We start from the raw sequence: 23,094 nt of genomic DNA, 5'->3' as shown, positions 1-23,094 counted from the left end.
ATTAAATATTTCTTTAATATAAAAAAATTATTTTCCGAAAAATTTTCACCCACCCTAATATGTGTATATATTCAGCTAAATCACGCTGTGCGTTGTTATTTTGTGCTGTTGCCAAAAATTTCGAATTAGAAAAGTGATGGCATCACAACCATGGCATCATGTTTAGAAGTCGTCAAATACCAACACACACATGCACGGATATTTATTTACACATGGACTTGAAAAATAAAAGCAATACCTTCAACGTAAACACAATTATACTGCGCATCCAGCATAATTCCTCTACAATGACAAGTCTCATTATCAAGTTCAAAATGCCATCAAACAAATGAGCAGCTCTTGAACCCCTCCCACACCCACGACATCGCCCTCACCAATACGACATGACATGCCACACTCTGCTTACAGCCTCACGCTGCGTATGCTGACCTTAGACAAAACTCAGGTGGGCAGATAGTGGGTAAATGGCGATGAGATGCGTTGAAAGATGAGCGCGTATGCTTAGGCGTATCTTAATTTATCAAATAAATTATTAAATACTATAAGGTGATGTAAATAGTAGATGTTGAGTGTTGCCTATGTGTGCGTAGCTAATTAACAAAGTGACAGAAAATTGAAACTAAAAAGTCCCTGGGAAGGTGCCGGTGCTGCTGGCAGCTGTGTTTTATTTGTGTTGTAGGAAAATTAAGTTACATCGTATAAAATATTTATTTGCTCAGAAATATATTAATGACACCTTACATTATAAGGTTTTTCATTGAAATATAAAACTGTGTTGCTGCTCGTAAATTTAATTGCAAACGATTTAGATTTTCTCCTTCACTTCAACTCCCAACTTGCTGTGTGACGGATTTAACCTCCTTAACTTCTTTCTTAAGCATCCATTGAAAATTGATAATCTGTATCATTTATGGTAAAAACGAAAAAAAAAGTTCTTTTTCCAATTAGAACATTTTTTATATTAAAATAATCGCCGTACTATGATAAGGGTACCTTTAGTTGATATTTTAAAAAGTTAAGAGCCAGTTTAACTCTAAAAAATCTTTAAAGATGTCAACCATTTTACAAAAATTCATCTAAGTTGTATTCGATTTTTTTCGACTGATTTTTAACAGCTTCTTCTACATGGAAAACTTTACTCAAATTCTTCTAATTTAAAAAGAACAAATGCCTTTAAAATATCAAAGATCCACGTAAACTGCAACTTAGCCCATAGTGGCCCAAATAACACGACTTCTTTTCAAAAAGTTAAAAAGGAATTAAATGACATTATTACTAAAAAAATATTCTATTATAAGAAAATTAAACAGCCTTAAATGGATTAAAAGAAATTACTCTTAAATATTTTAGGGTCACTGTACTTGTACATATAGGGTGGGAGAGGCTCGGTGCGATGACATTATTAATAAGCAAGGTGGTGAAATTCGCAAACGAAATATAAAATCCAAATCGAAATTTTCAATGAAATCATAAATACTCTTGGTTTTTTTTTTATTAATTTACAAGAAATTTATATTAAATATTGCAGTGCCCTTTCAACGACATAAAGTAGCTTTTGATTATAGCTTGGCGTATGGTTCGCTCTGTGCAATATAAAGCGTAAAGGGCTTTGTAAGTAAATTAAATATCAAGCCGGGAAAATTTAACACTTTATTTCAAGAGGGCACCATTTGAAATGTTGTTTACACTCGTGGCCACGCAAATGTACTATAAATTATTTTTCGAACTTTATCATTCGTTCGGTATTTTCTTCAATTTTGTTTTGTTTTATGTTTTTAGTGAGTATAAGTAAAGTAAATTGTATTATCTAATAATAATTATGGTTTTTTATTTATTACGTTTAATGAGTAAAACACAAATTAGCTTTTCTGTGCTTATAAAAGAGGCAGATTTTATTGTTTTTAAAGTGATACACCGACTAAACTTCGCGTTTCAATTAAAAAAAAAAAATAAAATAAAATATTAATTTCAACTATAGTGTAAATGAAATTAAATTAAAAAAATTAAAAATATAATTTTTTCATCACATCTCAGTCACTTACATTTTGAGCTCATTTTGTAAAGCTCACTATGTTTAAATTGATTTATCTTTAGCTGAATGTTTTTTGTTTTTAATTTTTAATATTTTTGATTAATAACATATCATTATATAACATATACTTATATCTCAATTAAAACTTGTATATACCGCAAAAAGTACAGTTATAAAGTGTAGTCAAATATGCACTATACTTGAAAAATTTGAGTGGTAAGGTTTGCGTGTCCACGAAAATTAGTTAACAGGGAGGTTGTCAGTACGTAAATGAATAGTACGATAGCAAAAACACTATTTGAAACTTGATATTATAACTTATGAATTTCAAAATATCGATTTTTTGCAGATATATCGAATATTTGAAAATATTCCTTGAAAACTCTAAGCTGATTGGTTTCGGAGTTGTGACCGTACTATATATGTAAGAATTGTTGAACGTAACGAAATTGGCTCCCAAAAACAAAACATTGTTCTCAAAAAGTCCGGTGAGTAAACTTTTTCAAAACTATTATACTGATCAACTTCAATTTTTACTTCACCTTCTTGAATATATTTTTCAGGTAATGAGCAATAATAAATAATTCGATGATTATCCTCTAAAGTTTAAGTTTTTTCACAAAAAAATTATTTATTTGTTTTTTTTTGGAAGCAACAGACACTTTTTTGAAGAACTTCTCGGTGATCGCCTACGGGATTAAAGAAATTAAAATTTTTTTTTTTCAAACGAGTCGCGAATTCATCAAAGTACATTAAATTCCGTGAGGTTTTTTATATTTATTTTATATATAAATAAAATGCCACTCCAAAAAAGTAAGAAAAAAACATGTTTTTTCTACCCAACACGTCGATATAACCGCATAAGCGTATAACTTGTTGAGTTGAAAAACATTAAAATGTTAGTTGCAAATTCGTTGTGATGCTCGTTGGTTTAATAAAATATTAAAAACTCTTAGTCTCTTGGAGTCTCAAACGACATTTTGTTTATTACTTGTCGTATTTACTTCGTTCTACTAACAAGCATTAGGGAGTGCACTTGGAATATTGATATTTTTATAATGAAATATTCGGAATATGCGAACAAAATCTAAAAAACCAACTCACATGACTTCTTAATGAAAGCTCGTACCAAAAATAATAATAATATAATTTAAATATTTATAAAGATTAGAATCAATTTCTTTTAACGAAATCATTTATATTTTTATAAAAAAAAACTTTAAAAATTAATTTTTATTTTATTTTTTTTTTTTGAATAAATATGTGAATACTGCAAGTATTATTTAAAACATAAAACATTTTCAAACAAACTTTTCCAAACTCCAATATATACAAATGTTGGTGGAGGCGTATGAGTAACTCGTGCTATTCTCGAGGTACGACGTAGCGTATGAGTTACTTGGAGAAACACATTTAATATATTTAAAATATTTTTAATATTATTTACGCATTTGTATACGGGAATATTTTATGCTCTTAAAATCATTTTCAAATAAATTTGCAACACTCTCTTCACTTCTATTTGGAATTAAATGAGAAATTTCCTTTGAAGTAACTAAGAAAACTCGTATATTTTAACAGCAGCAAAACAATAACTTGTCTTCCAAAGCACTCGTAAAACTAATTGTATATATTACAGTTAGGTTGTATCCTTTTTCTGTTGCATGTTTGCTCATTCTCGCCTTTTCTTTAACGACATTTTATTCATTTATGTGCACTGCGCTCCCAAAGGAGCAGCAATTCATTTAATTTTTTTTTTTTTTTTTGTTTTTGTTTTTCTTCCTTTACCAAATACTCGCACTCGGCAAATTTTATTAGATATCTGCTGCTTCTTTTGCACTAGCTACTCTTTCGTTACAGTCATATGTCGCTGGCATTTCTTGTGCCCTTTTCATTGCGTGTTTGTTGTTGCTATTTGTTGGCGTTTTTGGTTTTGGTTTTGTGTCTCGAAGGGTTGGAAATTATTAATTTGCTTTTATTGATTGATCGCGCGTTCGCTTTTCAAGCATTCGCTTTATTTTCCAACACGACTAAGGCACATACAGACAGACATTTTTTGATTTTGTAAAGAAATTTTCAGCGTTGCATATGTTGGGAGGATAAAATGAGAAGTTTAACGAATTTTAAAGGATTTTTGGTTTCGGTTTCGGTTCTAAATTAGTTTGTATGAGCTCTGCTGGCTTTTATTTTGTAATTGAAAAGTTAAGCTTAAAAATTAATTTTGATAAAATATATGTGAATTTATTGTTTAAAAATTAAATTTTATATTTTTTTGGTACGCAATAATAACAGAATAACAGAAATGCTGATTTTATGCATTTTAACTTGGCACGTATGTTTTTTGATATTTTTGTGTATTTTATTAACTAAAACACAATCATTAAATTCCCGGCCAAAAACTCTTTAATTAACAATATATAGGAAACTGTCTGTCTAATGAATGAAAAATAAAAAATATGCAAAACTTTACACACACATACATGCTAATATATTACATTTGCTAATGTCGCCCTTTGCTTTTGTCAGACAGCAGGTTTTTTTCGTTGCCACTGCCAATCGTTAAGTAGGCCTTTACACTTTGCTTGCTTTTACTTAAGTTGTTGACTTATTTTTACCCTTTCAGCATAGACTCTTGCACGCAATTTCTTCGGCAAAAAGCGTTTAGATAAATTTTACTTGAAAGCGTTATTATTACTTTGCTCCACTCCTTGCAATTAGTATAAGTATTTTCACTCAGTTGTATATATACATTTGTATGTATATATTTTACGACATTATTTTCACTGCCCTTAGTATATACATATAGTATTAAAGATTTTTTCCACTATGTAACACACACACGCACTTTTCTTTGAATTTCAACGAGCAAAAGTGCTTCTTTTTTCAATTTTTTTTTCAGCCAATTTTTATTTTCCAAGGCAACACCACTTCTTTTTCCTGTTTATTTACTTTTCGCAACACAAAAAATAAAAATCTTTAATTTTTTTCATATATATGTATTTTTTCAATATTTTTTGCTTGCCTTCCCTTGACTGTGGGAGCACCTCAATACTTTCGTACGCAGCTGAGCTCTACCGACGTCCGTTTGCAGCTGTGGCCGTTACTCCACTAAACGTTTGGCAGCGCACGGTCGTCACAAGTTTTCCAAGCACACACATCGGCAGCATCACGCCGAGTCCAATAGACGAACTAATTCCGTATGTGTAAGCACACTTTTCCTGTACGAATTGCTCTCGCGCTAACCTTCGCGCGTATACTTAAGTTTTTGCTGCGTGGAAAAATGCTCGGCGTTTGCTTCCGCTCGCATAACTGTATACTCGCGCTGCTTTCACTCTCTGCGTCACTATTCTCGTCACTACTCGCGCTCTATCTTTTACTCGCTCTCATTAAATTGCCTCAAGTGTTGCCACTCTCTAGCCTACTCGCTTTGCCTCTCTGCAAGCTTTGCCATTTTTCGGCTTTTTCATTGTCACAGTCATTTGCTGGTTTGTTTGTTGTGTTTGTAATATTTTTCGGTTTTTCGCTTATTTTTGTTCATTTCGTTTTGCTCTTGAGTTTATTATTTAATTTGTGCATTTCTTTTACATTTTCCCCTAATTTTTGTTGTGATAGCGCGTTGGGAAAGCGGAGCGCATAATTTCCGATTGTTTTCATTTTTCATCCTCTTTTTCGCTGCTTTTCCTGCTGGCTCATTCGTGTGCGCCAACATTTGTTGTGTGTGTGTGTTATTGCATGTGGAAATTAGTCCGTCGCTTCTGCTATCTTGAAGCTCTTTGTTCTTGGTGGCTTTACCACCGTTGCCACAGTGGGATGTTAGTGACAAAAATGCGTTTCAAAATCAGTTTTCTTAATGGTGCTCTTTTTGCTCTCATTTTGGAAATGTAACTATAAAATGTCATTAAGTTTGTTCAGTGAGTTTTTTTTGTTAAGAAAAATTAACTATTATCACCACCTTTAAAATAATCAGTTCTTCTTGGTTTACTAAGGTAGACACCGTTAATCAGCTCATCACTGAAAATTATCAAGAAGAAATCAAATAACCCTGTTTAACCTTTATGATGAAGACGATAAGCTTCTGGGTGAAGGTTTGAATAAGTTTTTAGAAAAAGCTGAAGAACTTGATATTAATATACTAGAAAGTACTGAAAAAAAAAAGAAATTTCTAAAGAACTAGAAAATATGGAGCACTTAATTATTGAAGAAGTTGGTGTATGCCAATTGAAAGTTAGAAAAAGACCAATCGAATTTCAAGTTGTTACTTAGAAAAAATTCGAAAAAGACATTAACATATCAAATAAGCCAATTCAATATCTCAATATGTTTTCTTAATGCTGCTTTAATCAAATTGATTGTGGAACAGGCCAATATGTATTCCTATGTATTCTCACAAAGAATTCGGCGGTGTTTCAAATTAAGATATTCGTCGAATCTTGGATTTTTATCCAGCCAGTAGTTATCAATTATTGGCTCCTGTATCAAAATTGTTACTCCGGTATTTTACAGTTTTACTCAAAAGAAAAGAGGGGACGCCTTAGTGGTTTGCAAAATGTAGAAATCGACTTAACTCCGGTTGCACCTTCTTTCTCAGAGGAGCCTAGTCGAAGCACCATCATGTTGTTGATATGATATTATATCGATAATTTGTAGAGAGAAAGGCCGTCTTTGTAAAACTGGAACACCTCTCTCAAAATGTGTAAAATGTGTTGTTAGTCTATCACTTTTAATACCACATATCCCTAATATACATATTTTTTTCTTTGCATCTATTTATATCACTCAAAAACTGCCCTAAATACCCAAAGTTGCTTATAAGCAATATTTTTTGACCGGACTAAACTAGAGGGCTAAAACTTTTTTGGGAGTTAATTAAAGCATTTTAAGTCAAAAAGTTAAGAAAAAAATGCTGACAGTTGATTTGAGCGCAGTCCTGAAATGAATAATCTGACATCTAAAGACCATATATACGATAGCGACATCTATCGGGATGTTATTGTTCCTTTAACTAAGGGCGAACGATAAATAAAACATAAAGAAAATTCTGAAACCTTTTTTGGAGTAACCAACTAATAAAAGTTAATTGACATACTTTACATTTGAGGGCTACAAAAAGACATCAACCGATTTTGCTAACTTTTCACCAACACATTACATTATTAGATCAGATCTTTACTGAAAACAAAAATATGATAATACGATGGAAATTATTCGAAAAGCGGGTTGAAAACCAAAAATTAAAGATTTATGGGCCATCTGTGGTTGAGAAGAGAATCGGGTGTTAAAAACGATATATCTCGACGTACGGCTAAACTAAGGGACCTATGACAAAAGGTGTAAGCTATACTTATACTTAACTAATATATCTTTTTCACTTATAAAATAGTTGTGCGTAGCTTCTCACAGTGTCCTTGACTATAGATGCTACCAGGACTCATTGGTAAAATCCTGTATCTTTGGTGCATAACATTGCTCCGGCATTCTCCGGCACGGTCTGAAATTGTCGAAAGGAGTTATTAATAACATTGCGTGGTAACATGCGCATGAGTTTACTTGAGAAATTTCAAAAATTAGAAATTACTTCACACCTTGCCCTTGTTCCCATATAGCCATTATTATGGTTTAAGATTTTGCCCAGTTATTTTTAACCAATATAATGATTTCCGGTTCTCTGGTTGACCTTTTGCTGAATACCAAATATATTAAAATTAGCCTTTTTGTATTCATATATATATTGTAATATTTCTCCGCTGTATGGCTTGACGAGAGTAGAAAGTTCAGTTCCCCTCGAACTTATATTTTACTTCGTTAGAGCCGTTTTCACCATCGTTCTCTCAATATCTGGTTAGCAACCATCTTACTCAACACTCCTTATTTCGGCAAACCAGAAGATAACCAGTTAACAGATGATTGCTAACCAGACATTGAGAAAACGGTCATTATTAAAATAGAAAGCTATAAGGATTAAGGTGGGAATTATTCTAAGACGTTACAAAAAACTGTTATTTTTTCTGCTGAAAATAATTTAGTAATTTGCAAAATAAGCGACATTTTCTTCCAATCAAATCTCCCAAAGATCGTAGTCTATTCTTCWCCATTGAGAGTGAGTGAGTGAGCGGTATCGCATTTTTATTAAGCCTTCAGTTTAATGTCCGAACAGACACTATTCGAACTTAGCAAAGACACAAACCTTAATACATATATTTGCTGATTATGTGAGCCCTGTTAAATACACAGGGTGGTATTAAGATTAAAATTGGTAAACAAAATTATACATACTTATGTAATATGTGGCACGTATTGTAGTTTTATTATTAAAACAGATATTAGGCGAGACAAACTGATTTTTGGATGACTGTCTCACTAACCACTTGTGAAAAAGATAACAGTAAGGCTTGAGAAATCTAGCTGTAACGCAGTACACGTCTGTATTGGCAATAAGAGAAGGTTAGTATGGGATATAAACATGCATAAACATTCCTCTTCTTCTTTATTGGCGTAGTCTCGTGTCGCTTACCCGATTATAGTCGATATTAGTGCAGCTCCCGTCGTTCTTCCTGTTTGGAAGATACCAATTGTGGCCAGGTCCTTCTACACCTGGGCTTTCGAACAGAGTGGAGATCTTCCTATTCCTATGTTTCCCGCCTCGAATACTCTCAGAGCGGCAGTGTTTTCACCCATTTGAACTAAATCGTTCGAAAATTATTACTAAATCCTCTCAATAAAGCAGAAATTTATTTCGAATACCAACTGTTTATTTCTCTTTAAATATATACGTACATCGTTCAAGTGACATTGACATATGAAATATTTCTCATTTCCTACATATGGCGTGATCTGATCAAACTTGACTCGGACTGATCGTCAACGCTTCTTTTCGCGTTTTAACTTTTAACCAATTATATATACATATACAAATTATTAGGTATCATTTTTCTCATATGATCAAATTTGAATCGGACTGATCGATAAAAATATTTTTCTTGATTGGCACAACTTTTTTGCCAAAAGAAAAAAATCTTAATCTACTTAAAAATCATCCTACAAGCATAAAATGGATAGTAGGGGATCTCAACATCTTTTATGGATCGATTCAACACATTTCGCTTAAGGTTTCGGATATAATGCGTGTCAATGCTAGACTCGTACTAATAGACCCGCATGATTTACTAAACGACTTCGATTAAAGGTCACAAAAGATATGCTTGACAACAAAGTTGTGAACCCTACAACCATCAAAAGTATCATTATTGATGATGGGACGTCAGTTATTGAATCTCATGGCGAAAGTATGCAACAATGTAGCGAATGGTGCTGCAAAAATGAGTCGAAACCAAAAATCGCTGAAGGCGCTACAAACCGTTTTCTCACCTATGTTAATATTAAACGAAATTTACGCGGGTTATGTATTCGAAGTTTCATATATTTTTTCTGTTATAGAATTTATTAAACAGTTTTTGGCTCATTAAATAAAACACAACATGATAGATTGCTACTGTAAACCAGCCTGTTAATATAAGCTCTACAACTTTCGTTTAAAACCGCCAGTCATGACCTAGTAAAGTTATCAAATCCTAAAAAAATCGTCAGCAGTAAATCAACAGATTAAATCAAACAATAAAAATTCCAAGCGCTGAATTTGAAATTGGGAAAATCCCTAAAACGTCTACGCCTATTAGTAACACATGTGTGAAAGCTATTTACGTTTCTTGGCAAAAATATGCGTTCATTTGGCTGCAATAAAGCCACGAGCCTACGGCGACGCATTTTGCTCTAAAAGTAAACAAAAATAGCTTAAGTTGATCTAAGTGAAAGATAAAAAGTTACAAATTAGTTTGATTTACACGCAAAGTCATGTCATTTTCAATTATGTAAGACGAAGTAGTCATTCATAACTACTAGTGGCGAAGCTTTCAAACTTGCTTGAGATAGAGTTGTAACATTATCAAATATAATTGGCATTATCTTGCTTATCTACTTACATCGGTTTTCATGTTAGGTGCTGAGTTCGTAAAATCACGCTTGAGTAACAGTAATTTATGCTTAGTATGCTTAGCATTAAATACTATGTATCAGTTACTGTTGGTCTAAGCTCATAAAATTGTATGTGGTCAGCATTTCGAACTCATCAAATCAGGCGTGTGTTGAATAGTGCCTACAAGGGAGTCATTACCTTTGAAATACCTGCATAATGTGTTGAGGATCTCTGAGTAATACAATAATAATAAGATCATTAATTGCCTTGGCTGCAAGGCGGGAAATTCCTCATTTAACTGCCACCGCTCTGTCGAAGCAATCCATGCTGAATATTGTGTTAAAATTGGGATTCAATGTTACTCCTTCTACTATTCTAATCAACCAAATCCTTTAACAGAGAATATTCAAATAGTTTATTTTACGAAGAACTTTCTATTATTTTATCTGGTTATAAATCGGGTATTTTAACGGAAATTGTTTTTTTGGAAATTTCTTCTTTATGTAAAAAAAACTTTTTCGTAAAGAGTAATGTTGGTGACTTTGAACTAAAGATTATGTTGCCATTTAGTCAAAATGAAAACTTTCAATTTCGCTCGATTTCCAATATACTCCGGAATAGCACGAAAGTCGAGGTGCATACTGCGTGTATCCCCTATATCGTCTCAAAAGGCTTGCCTTTCATCGGCCTTTTCATGCAAGGAAGCAAAAAAAGTCAGAGAGGCCACATCTGAGCTGTAGGGCGGCTACCGAAGCGTTGAGATGCCGGCCTTGGTTAAGTAGCTGTTCAAAAGAAAGGTGGTGTTAGCTGGGGCATTGTCGTGGTGCAAATTCCAATCGGCTGCAGTGTCTTGTCGGACCCGATAGACCCTTCGTTTGAGTCTCGTGAGGACTTCCATGTAAAACTTGTCATTGACGGATTGTCCAAGAGAAAAAAAATTCATGGTGGACGATGCCTTTGATATCAAAAACGACAATGAACATCGTTTTCATCTTGGATTTGCTCATTCATGAGTGACGTCTCACTCTAAAAAGGCATGGTGTATACCGAAACACACCACTTCTTGCTAAAGCAACATTTGGCTAAGCCTGCTTGATCATAACAAACGTCCCTGTCGCAGATTTACCGAGTTTTACACCGAATTAAATTGCGTACTCTCTAGGCGCTCAGAGACAACTGATCAGCCGGAATCCAATTGGAGCGCTCACGCTCCGAAGTACAGTCGCGGCAAACCATGTAGTCTCTAGTGTATGTAGGCAATTTGGTGCAAATCCTAAAGTATTTTTATATATCACCATGGACTGCGGAGTAGAGACGGGGGGATACTCCGCGGATCTTGATAACTCTCAGTCTTTCTAACCATCTATCAAACGCAGCTAGCATCTTCGAAGCGGGAGTACTAGAAATAGAAAATACTTGAGGAGTTCTACTGAGCAACTACTGAAGGATTCAGGAATATACCATATACACAGATAACCAAGTGGTATTGCCGGCCTTTTCGCGGCCAAAGATTAATTTCAGCATAGGCAACATATATAGAAAGGAAAAGTGGAGTTGTCCAGTTGTCCCTTGTTTGGTTTCCCCGTCATAGGAACAAAAAGTCAGACGAATTAGCCAAGTCAGGAACCTCTCTAGACGACTTCGAGGCAGAGTTAATACGGTCTCACCAGCTTCCCACGATCAAGATGAAGCTCAATAAACAATTTGAAGAAATAGCTCAGATAAAATGGAAATATATAACTAAATGCAAGAATGCCAAGCAGATTTGGTAAATATATGACAAGACAAGAACCGAGGACTGATTGAAGTGGTCCAGCGGAAAAGTATATACAGTCTTATAGCTATCACAATAATTGATCATTTGGAGAACAAGCGTTAAAGTCGCAGTAGAAAACTCGAAAGGAATCTACTTTTACCCTGTGCGCGTCGAGCTCTATCACAAACCTGACAAAAAACTCTTAAAATTCATCAGGTACAAAATCTTAAACCAAAGAAACGACGTAGAAAGATTGAAAGGTCTTAAAATAATGTATTAAAATGGGGATCTAGCGCTAATTGAGTATGAAGGGGTAAGGGTATGAACTTTCACCTACGCACCTACTTTCCTAGGATAATATCAGATTTTCCGCTTCGAAATCGGACAAATTTGATAAGTTAAAAAGTACGCAATAGATGACTGGGATTCTAGGTAGGCTCCATAATATATCTATAAGATAGATTCCAAGTCCTGGGATAAAGCCTCGATGACCACTTAATTTGTGATGCAATTCAGTTTTCAAAAGTTATCCCGAAAATGCGATCATTTTACATAGTCTCACCATTGATGGTTGCATCACTCTGCAGCCAACAAAATTGTTTGGACCAAAAATGGCTGGTAAAACAAATATATGAAAATTCCTCTCACAGAGAGAGGGAGCATATTAAAGATCCATCATCATTTCCAGCATCCTTAATTGGAGCATATAGTCTCACAATTAATAATTAAAAATCGTTATCCTTAAATAAAATAAGTAAAATTTCAAATTCACTTCTTTAAAATTTTTGTAAAAAACTTCATTTGAAATGTAATTTTTCTATTTTTCTGGCCACCACTATATTCCTTCGCTCTATTCACCACTTTTCGTTGACTTCAACGAAATTTGAGTTATGATTTCAAACGCTTCGTACAGTTCTTCCTAAGCATATAACGATCTTGACTTCACTAGAGTTGACTGCATAATTAAGACGACCATTAAAATCATATTCATAATCATCAATTCATCTGAATCAACAGCCCGAGTTAATAAGCGGCGCCAATGACAAACAAAACAGACAAAAAATTAATGTTATCTTTTATATTTTCGAACACAATTTTAATTTAAATTTTGCATAACATTTAAAGGCAGATAAAAATTTGTCCCACACATGACAACAAGTGCATTTTTGGGGTACAAAATGTCAGGGCAGTAAACGCATACACCACAATGACTAATCATTACAGTTCATTGCTACTTCATACGCGAGCAGCTCCAGGTCTATGCTAAAATCTAAACATTTTCTAAATCTACTTATATATGTATTCATATTTATAACAATGTAGTAAATGAATGCATGTTTTTGCTACTGAAAAAAGAAGGCGGAATTTGAAATGTATGCTAGTATCTTTGCATAAGTTTTTGTCGAAGAATTTCTAAAGAGCCCGAAAATAAATTCGCAAAAATTTATCATTATAATGTTGGTTTTATAAAAGCTACAAAAAAGATGAATAAAGTTGTATAAAAGCGAAAGAATGAGTTGAAAGCTCTTTGGCAACGACCTTCGTGCTTGACTAATATGAAAAAAAAAAGAAAATACAATAACTGTTAGGCTTGGTCATTAGCAAAAATTAAACAAAACCGCTAAACAAAAAAAAAATAAATAAATAAAAATAAAAAAAAAAATAATAATAATCACGAATAGACGTCAGAGTTATGTCGAAAAATTCTTTTGCTTTGAAGGCGCTTTTGCGGCTTATGAGTAATTTACAAATCATAGTTCCAATATGTCTTAGGTTAGTGAATTTCGGATGAAACCGAAAGTGAGTTCATGTGATTCCGTTGAGTCATTAAAATAATCTTTGACGTTAATCGAAGACATCTGATACACACAATTTGAATAACGTAGTGTTAATTTTACCCAAAGGGATAAGTGATTAAATCTATTTGAAGCTTTGAGCCTTTGATTAAAATTCCGAAATCAAACATTCAAAAATAAAAATGAAATGAATTTCAAAGACGTTAAAATAATGTCTGAAATAAAACCAGAAAAAGACAAAACAATTTGAAGTAGTTGTATAAATTGAAAATAATGTGAAAGCAAAACAGACCAATTATGGTGACCACAGCTGATTTTAAATCGAACAAATTTTTTAATTGTCCCTGACAAATATTTTTGTGATTCCAAAAATTAATCAAATTCGATTCCCCCGTTATGTAAGATTTACATTTTTTAGTTCTTAGCGATATGCCATTACGTAGTCCATGATGACTAGTCACCCTTTAGGAAGCCAGCGGTTAACGCGAATATAACAGTATATCCTCTCACCACTTTTGAGACATTTCTACGGACCCTTAATCCCTTTCTATATTTGCTCTGAATATTTTTCTCAAAATAGTAGTAGTTTAGAAGTGAGATCATGTAGTTGGTGCCTGCCTAACCGCCATTACTCCAGGAACCATGACTCTTAATTTTGCAGTGTATTTTTCAGGAAGACGCCTACAGGTGGCAAGTTTAGTATCAATTCAACAGCCCTTGTTAGGATGGGCCTAAGAACTCTCTTAACTCTTTAATATATTGATTATCGAGCTTTACATTGAATATTTGGTAATTATATCGATTTTTCTAATAGGGATAGTATGATTTCTATGTGTCGTTTCGATCTAATTAAATATGTCATGATCTGTAAGTTTTTCCATTGTGTTCAGTAATGTTTCCAATTTCATTAAGGAATGATATACACACGAACAACATTCACAGTTCCTTTATCGTAAACGTTGTGACTTTTCAGGAAATTGTGGCATTGAATGGCCTCCAAAAAGTTTTCATTTAACAGCATTTGACTACTTCTTAAGGTGTCAATGGAAGTCACTGGTCTACTGGTCTTAAGCAATAAACCAGACTCTCTTCAAGCTTAAGAAGTCAATACTGAACTTGATTTTCATGACAGACGACTTGATTTAGTGGAAAAACGACTCGAAAATTGGGTTCATCGACTTCGTGCCTGCAAAAGAAGTCGTGGAGGTGATTTCAATGTTGTTATATTCAGAACTTAATTGTATCGATTGTACTTCACATTAAATAAAAAACATTTGAATTTTTTTTAACAATTAGTTAAATTGAATGAGAGGATTATTTTCGCCATCCAGTCCTCTTTTATTTAATATGTTCAACGACAAGTTAGGTGGTTTTAATAAAGGAGCTACCAACAACAACCATTCAATTTGATCAATATGTTTTTTTTTTTTTTTTTTTTTTTTTTTTTTTTTTTTTTTTTTTTTTTTTTTTTTTTTTTTTTTTTTTTTTTTTTTGCTACAGATAATTTTGTTATTATATTCCATTTGTTTGAATCCGTTGTCAAATTTCAATGACCCGATGCAGCATTTCGGTTGGCGTTTGGCTATTGTCCACTGAATGTTGTGTTTGAACCCCTCGAACGTCGATCTTGAGCCATTTGGGAAATAATGGGACATTTTCGAAATTAACCAGTTGCCGCAGTTTGGGAACAATATGAGCATGCTTAGACGTGAAAGATGAGTCGAAGCACCGTCTTGTTTGAAATAGAGATCGCCCGCATCAATTTCATAAATTCGTATTATAACCGTCAATATCATTGGTAATAGCATTACCTGCCTCATTTCGAAAGAAATAGGAACCGCTGATGCCGTTATAGCACAATCCGCAGCAAAAAATTATTTTTTGGGGATGCAAATCCTTAAAACACCTTGGCCGCTAAGAGCAGTCAAAATCCTCATCAAATCACTATTAGTAGTCGCTGTATAAATGTAGGATGTAGGAGATGTAGGATGGATTTAAGATGTAGGATTACATCCGAACTAGGCATTCTTACTTGATTTTAAGGATTTTCTAAAAAAAAAATATATTACTAAGTTAGTAGTAGTAATACTAACACTTACAATAACCGAATGCTTCATTAACCATTCGTTTCATCACTAATCAAAGTAATTTACATATGTTTGGCGACAGTGTAAAACAAAGAATGGCGTGTACGCGTATTGACCAAACCAAAGAAACGTGAACAAGACAGAAGAAGCCATGAAGAAGCAGGCGAGTGAGAAATGAACTGAGGCTACCGAGATGGTAAGTATACAAACATAAATATTCAAATATGTATGTACAAACGTGCATGTCTTTTAGAAAATAACTCTAGAAACGAGTCGGTCATAAATAATCGATATTGGCCAAAGGTAGTTTGTCAACTTCCGGAGTTGTTTAAATTTCCGGTTTTTCATAGTCAACTACCCAAAAATGTCCACAATAACTTAATGTTTGTTTGTAAAAGTCAACGGCGATTTTCGTCGTCGTTGATTAAATAACGTCGCGTGTGTAGCCAATGAGCCGAAGTAATATTGCGCTTGCGAAGCAGAGAAAAACACACTCGCTTAACAAGTGTTTGGTAATCTCACAGGTGGGCTAGTGTACCGCTGCCTTGCGTCGGCAACTGGGCGCTGAAATGTCAATCGACATGCGACTTCGTGACATGTTCTATTCTAATTTATGCTCACATAACAATTGTATCGCAAAGCAATTAAAAGTGTAGCACATTGCGAGCGGCGACACGGAACTCGTTACTCCGTTAGCATGTCAAATCGGCGTAATATTTATTCGAGCTAAAAATCTATGTACACCAAGCTAACAAATAAAGTAATATGTGTTCATAGATAAATAGTCTAACATGTAACTTTTCAACAAGCATATTTATTTTGTTGTCGCGATTTATCTGCAACTATGTCCTATTGGCTAATTGAGCTGGCAAAAATTGCGACAAGTTAAGAGGACCATAAATGGTTGGCAATTATGTAGTATTCTTGTACTTTTGCATAGGAATGCAAACTAGTATAAGAATAAGACTTAAGACATAGAAAAATTGTTAATAATACAAGTATTATAAAATAATTATTTATACAAACTCATTGCAACTTTTTAAATAACTTTGGTTGAGCGGAATGTGGGAACCGATTCTTTCGATTGTGCAACCCTTATTATGTAATTGTGACATTATCGTTTAGTCGTATTGAGATATGTCTCGCACTAACCGATATACTTAGACGATGTAAAATTAACCGGTAAAACAAAAACTATTATGTATATTTGTTATATATCGGTTATATGGGAGCTATTTACGTTGACGACCATTGTGTCATTAAATTGTATTGTGCCCTAAGGACTAGATTCTGGAGTTAAGAATAAAGAAATACAATTTCTATACAGGCTTTATAAAAAATGTATTTGAGAATATAATATTTTTTATCTGAACGTTTTGAGATAAAATGGCAAGTACTAGAACAATATTCGTAATTATCTTCTTGAAGAAAGACACTGTGGACGGTTGCGTTTTTGTTTTTTTTATATGCAAACGATTTTATTTTATTCTACCAATTTTAATAATGTTCTGACAGTAAACTCTAAGCTAGGTTAGATTACGAGATCGATCTTAACAATAATCTCACTAGAATAGCTTGGAACGCCGTTTCATTATATTGCTTAAAACTCCTATAGAATAGAACATTCGACATTTCAAGTCGACAAAACACTTTGAGCTCATCACAAATTTATAGAGACGACTAATATCAATTTCTTTTTTTCTCTAGGTTCGTCGAAGGTAGGACCCTCCGCCATACAACTTTCACAACTCGTATCCGCTACGATTTTTAGCCTTACCGCATGAATTCTTTTGGGAAAATGACCAGTAAGTACCTATGATGACGGCAAGATGACCAAGATGAGCTTTGCTTAGATCTCCTGCGTAAGCCGAAATGATCATGCAATCGCACAAGGTCGAAACAGCGATCAGCGCCCGAAGGTAATTTGACAATGGAGATGCAATTCTGTCCCCAATGTAAGTGAGGTAAGGGAGCTCCTTCGTGATATTTCATCGGCTTTCAGTTGCCAGTGATTTTGTTGTGTCCAGGCAATCAAATCACTTTCATGATGAAGTGACTTGTTGATATTTCTGGTCGTGACGGACTCATAATTAGCGAGTACCGCGCTGGTATTACCAGTCTGCTGTCGAAGTTAATGTTCGCCGCCCTGAAAGATAGTGAAATTCATAACCGTACGTCTGCCGTTAAATTTATAGCAGTCAGCTCTGCTTGAAAAATATTACAGAAAATTTTCCAATTACAGAAAATTTTCACTTCAACCTTATTTACAACTTCGACCTATCGAACAAGCTCACTGCGCCTCTTCTCAAGCGACTCCTCCTTATCCTACTTATTCATAGAGGTAAATGCACAAGGAGTGTGACACAGGGAACGAAGTTTTCAGTAATACCTTTCAAGCTTTATTTTACTTCAGCTGAAAACGAATACCAGACTGTTTAATGCTACTAATGTTACTCTTAACATAAGCGAATCTATTGCGATACAAAATGACATTTTATGGGAAATGAGCGTGTTTGCAATCCGATTTCAGCTATTTTCACAGCTAGTCCCTCCCATTGTCGAAAACTGGACCCCTTTCTCTGCCAATCCTACGAAACACATTACAGAAATGGAACGAATTCGTAACGATTCAGCAGCGATTTTTTTACATCGAGCTCCTTTTTTATCCAGTTCTGTTTCAATGGTCTCAAACGGTTTTTTGCGCAATGCTTAGTGCCTACGCAATCGAAAAAGTGCCAATAGGAAGGTGGGATTTCCATTATTTATCGATAGTTTTGACAATTAACAATTAGGGGTTGCATCTTTGACATCAAATTAATGGAAGCCATAATTGGGCATGGTTGACGGATTCATAGTAAGTTTACTCAATTCATTAATAAAATTTTTAGTCAAGTGGCTTACGTTTTCTTCCTATTGAAGATAATCATTAATATGTATATGCTGTAGTTGATATTTGTTGGTATCTATCTCCATCGCAGAACTTTCTGAGAAGATTTTTTAGACGAAAAATCTTAGTTTTCAAATGCATAGAATGTAAACTGATTCCATTAATACAAAGCGAGATGTAAATTACTAGAGCAATTAATTGAAAGAAAAATAGATTTTGTAACCGATCTTAAATATAAATATGGATGCCTCATTTAATTTTATTAAAACAGTCTCAGAAGCGTCCCCACTGAAATAAAATATTCGAAAGAATGCGCGTATGTTAAAAAGCACTTTAGCCAACGCTTTTTCCATTACTCTGAATATTTGAAATAGTTTTTTTCGGTAGAGCCCTCTAACCCGTCTGCTCAATCATATCAAACCGGCGTCTGCGCATTGGGTTTTTGCGATTGCTGAATAGCCAGAATTCACATGAAGCCAAATTTGGCGAATACATTGGTTGCGGAACGATCTGAGACGAATTTTTGACAAAAAAGCAAACCTTCGTGATTAAGGCACCAAGAGTTGTTCGACCAAAATTCCGGCTAATTTTAGCAACCAACCACGCATAACGCTCAAAGAAAATTATTCGTTGAAATTTTGGCCCGGCGGAAGCAATTCACCTTACTTTATCTCGGCCCTAATATATTTTCATTCGTACAAAATGGCTATCAAAAAAAAAAATAAATTAATTAATTAATAAATAAAAAAAAAAAATAAAATAATAATAATAATGATAAATATTAATGAATTGTGAAAGCACGCACACTAATACAAAGAAGAAGAGGAAATTTGAAGCTAATTTTAGGAACTAAAATAATAAATAAACAACACGAAATAGCAGATAAATTTTCTAAAAATAACTGAAGACAATTGCAAAGCCACAATACAAAACCCGAAATGCAAGCTATGATGAAATATGCAAATATGCGCATATGTGTGTGTATGTATGTTAGCAGATGCAACGGCAGGTTGCGCTGTCGCACTGATACGTCAGGCTGAAAAAATGCCGTTGGCTTTTTGGAGCAACATCCAAATGTTGTGTGACATGACAGCAAGTGGCTAAAGCAACAAAACCAACAAGAACAACAACATTAACAACACTAACAATGCAAGAAGCAGTAACAGCAGCTGGCACAACACGCGCACGTTGCTACCGGCGCATACTCGACAATGCAACAAAAACAACAAGCAGTCAAAGCCAACAATGTTCGCAGCTATTAAACGACAAACCAAGCCGGTCGAACGACAAAGTCGACAATAATCCATCTGGTCAAATGCATAAGCACGAAATTTCGGGCGACTCACAAATTTCCGTTCACAGTTGGAGCGGAGTTGGAGCAAAGTTATCGCGTGCAAGTGGCGAGCAGCAGAAATTCGTATAAAAATGGAATAATTAATTAACTAAAACGCTTTATGTGCGCGCGCCAGTGCTAGGAGGCAAATGAAACAAAAAGCGCTCAAAACCAGTTCAAAGCCAGACGCAAAAAATAAAATAAATTCAAAGCAAATAAAAGCAAAAAAGTGCAGAGACTCATTTTAAACAATAGCACAGCAATTGTGTTGAGTTGTTGTGACAAAAACAGCTGACACAGCTGTAATGAGGCGCTGCCAAACCGGCATTTCGCTGCTCACCATTTTCAGTGTTAGAAATAACTAGCAAACAAACACACATGAGCGCTCAATTGCAACTTTGTAATCAAACAAATTTTTTTTTTTTGTAAAAATGTATAGATATATGAGAGCCTCATGACAGCGTACAGTGGAGCGAACATGTATAAATATGTCAATATTGAGTATCAGAAAATCGTCTTCAAAGTAATTTCCACCACTTAAACACTTACGCCGACGATTTTTCCAGTGCTCGAAACACTTTTCATAACTTCATACTGAAAATGGTTTCCACGGAGCGGCAAATTGAGTTTGGGGAACAAGAAAATTTTACATGGAGTCATATTTGTTGGATACGGTGGTTAATCGATAGTTCATTGTGTTTTTGGCTTTAAGCGATGGTGTATTATCATCGTGTAAACTCCATCAATTGGTCATTCCTAATTCCGGCCGTTTTCGGCTTCCATACGAACAAACTTTTTGTTGAGCGTCTGTCCCTCCCCAACAAGTTCTTGGTGCACCAAACCACGAATATCGAAAAAAAAACAAAGGACAATACCATGATTTTTGAACGGCTTTAGCGTGTTTTTTTTTTTTTTGTTCCGTCTCGTTTTTTTTCGACCCATTCCATTGTTGACTTGTTTGCATGTCAAACTCATAAATCCTTGTCCATTGGCAGTTATAATAGTGTTCATGAATGTGTAATCTGAATTTGCACGATCAAGCATCTTTGGGCATGTTTACGTCACTCTTTTTAAAAGAAATGCAGCTTTTTGCGGGCGAATGGAACAAGAATGCATTTTATACCCGAAATGTCCACCAAAATTATTCGAATGGACCGGCGAAAGATGTCAAGCTCTCTTGTCATCGCTTTAACACTTAACTGAGGATTTTCAATCACCATATATAATAATTCACTTTTTTTAATATTTTCATCAGTTGAAACGCGGCATGTCTTCAGCGATCTCTCGATCGCCTTTGCAGGATATTCGAACAAAAAAAAAAAAAAAAAAAAAAAAAAAAAAAAAAAAAAAAAAAAAAAAAAAAAAAAAAAAAAAAAAAAAAAAAAAAAAAAAAAAATCAAAAACTGTTCACATCTACCGCATATAAGCAACCAAATACACTGTGCGGCACCTTGCCTTAACAAATCACTCAAACGAAACGAAAGACTTAAGCAACAAACTCGACCACGACAAGCCAACTGAGCACATAAACTTCCTGAGTAGTTTCTCTAATTCCACGCTGCTGAGCGACAAAAAGGTGCAGAAATTTGGACGAAAAACGCAACGGCCGTCAGTAGGTTTTGTAGTTGGCAACGGTGAGCAGCGAAAACGAGCGAACTGAACGCATGCTTCGCGCAAAGTGTCGAGTTATACCGAACTGAACGGACGTGCTTTTGCGGCGACGCGTAAAACGAAATTGGCAACCAAGTATAAATATATAGAAATATTTATAAAAAATATTTAGAAATATTAAAAAAAAATTTAGAGTATAAATATCAATTTAGGTGGACATTTTTGAAAAAAATAAAAATAAAAAGTTCAAAAAACAAAACAAATTATTTGATTTTKCATCTTTTTCAAAGTGCAAATAAAAACGTGTTTAACTTTTGTGTTTATATACATATATAACTATACGTGAGTGTGTGTTGCAAAAGGCAAATAAATTTGCGCAAAAAAAGCAAACAAATTTAATCGTCAGAAAGCATTCCACATTCGCACGACTTGCTTCTGCAGCTTTGCAAATAAAACAGTGTTTCAAATACCCGAATTTTATTTAAAAAATTTTTACAGAAGTTTGTCAAACGAAGCGCTGAAAGAAATAATCCAAATTTTTTTCTAAAAAAAAAAAAACTCTCGAAACTAAATTCTACCCCCCCATTTATATGCATTTGTGAATTTTCAGGAAATAACGCAGAAGTACACTTCACCTACGCCGCGCTGTTGCTTCGTGTTTCAAATTGGTAATTTTGCTTATTTTTAACAAAATAAAAAAAGTGAAAATATCATTAAATTTAATTAAGTTTAAATGAGCGATCGATTGCCCGAGCGATAAAATAACACAAGTGAAATTGTTGTGATTTGTGTGCGCATGTCGTGCGACCGACTGACAGCGGCTGCAGAATTAGCTTGAAATAAACAGTTGTGTGGATTTTTGTTGTTGTTCGCTTAAGCGGTTCATATCGCATTTCGTAAAAAGGTGTAGTAAAAATTCATAGCTCCTTTGCATTCGCCCAATCACATTTCGTTTGCCTGCGCACTTATCATTCCCGAAGCCTAGCTAGTGCTCGATTTCAAGCAGCACGTGCGTGGATTATATAAAGAGCGTGCATAAGTGTGAATAATCTGTAAAGTGCCAAACACGAACGGAATACGAAAAAATGTAAGTGATTTTAAATATGTTGTTGTGTGTGTGTATGCGTTGAAATTTGGTTATTTTTTTTCCTTTCTAATCTAGTTTTATTTTTTTTTTTTTGGTATGATTTAAAATGTTGCAGAAAAGTTTACACTATCCCGAACACAAGGAATTGAGTGGGAAAAAGCACGAGGTTATATACAGTTAGAAGGCCGAAGAAAAACTGAAAAAAAAAAAAACTAAATTCATCGGTCTGCATCTAAGTGTTTGTTCTTGCCTGTTCGGGTCAAATTTGTTCTGATGGTAAACCTCATATTTGACCAATAATTCTTCATTATGGCTAAATTCCTTTTCTATTAGCTTTATTTTGAAATAAGAGAAGAAGAAAAAAACACAAAAACACTAACCACTGAGAAAGGAAAATATGATGGATTGGGTTTCAATTCAAATACCAATTCTATAATTTTTGTCAAATTTTCACTAGTTTCATCATTCTCTTGAGTCGAAACATAAATTTAAGTTTATTGTAATTGGCATGCTCAAAATTATAGGTCCATTGTTGG

The 23,094-nt window shown here is 34.1% G+C and overlaps 2 protein-coding genes across 5 annotated transcripts in view; one reads left to right on the top strand and one right to left on the bottom strand.

Moving 5' to 3' along the window:
• Window positions 1–4,882, bottom strand: part of LOC108965332 (potassium voltage-gated channel protein Shab) — a 204,972-nt gene extending 200,090 nt beyond the window's left edge. The window contains exon 1 of the mRNA XM_018927670.1: window positions 4,528–4,882. The gene's annotated coding sequence lies outside the window, so the exon portion shown is untranslated. The remainder of the gene's footprint in view (window positions 1–4,527) is intronic.
• Window positions 4,883–21,492: 16,610 nt separating this feature from the next.
• Window positions 21,493–23,094, top strand: part of LOC108965317 (protein spaetzle 5) — a 29,684-nt gene continuing 28,082 nt past the window's right edge. The window contains exons 1-2 of one of the 4 annotated variants that reach the window (XM_018927640.1): window positions 21,493–21,606; window positions 22,082–22,139. The gene's annotated coding sequence lies outside the window, so the exon portion shown is untranslated. Of the gene's footprint in view, window positions 21,607–21,786; window positions 22,559–23,094 lie in introns of those variants that run through there. The other 3 variants (XM_018927638.1, XM_018927641.1, XM_018927639.1) reach the window with 3 other exon arrangements.

The sequence above is a fragment of the Bactrocera latifrons genome, unplaced genomic scaffold (genome assembly GCF_001853355.1).
Source record: "Bactrocera latifrons isolate USDA-ARS-PBARC rearing strain unplaced genomic scaffold, ASM185335v1 scaffold_139, whole genome shotgun sequence".
NCBI classification, from domain to species: domain Eukaryota; kingdom Metazoa; phylum Arthropoda; class Insecta; order Diptera; family Tephritidae; genus Bactrocera; species Bactrocera latifrons.
This window is presented reverse-complemented; position numbering and strand designations above follow the sequence as displayed.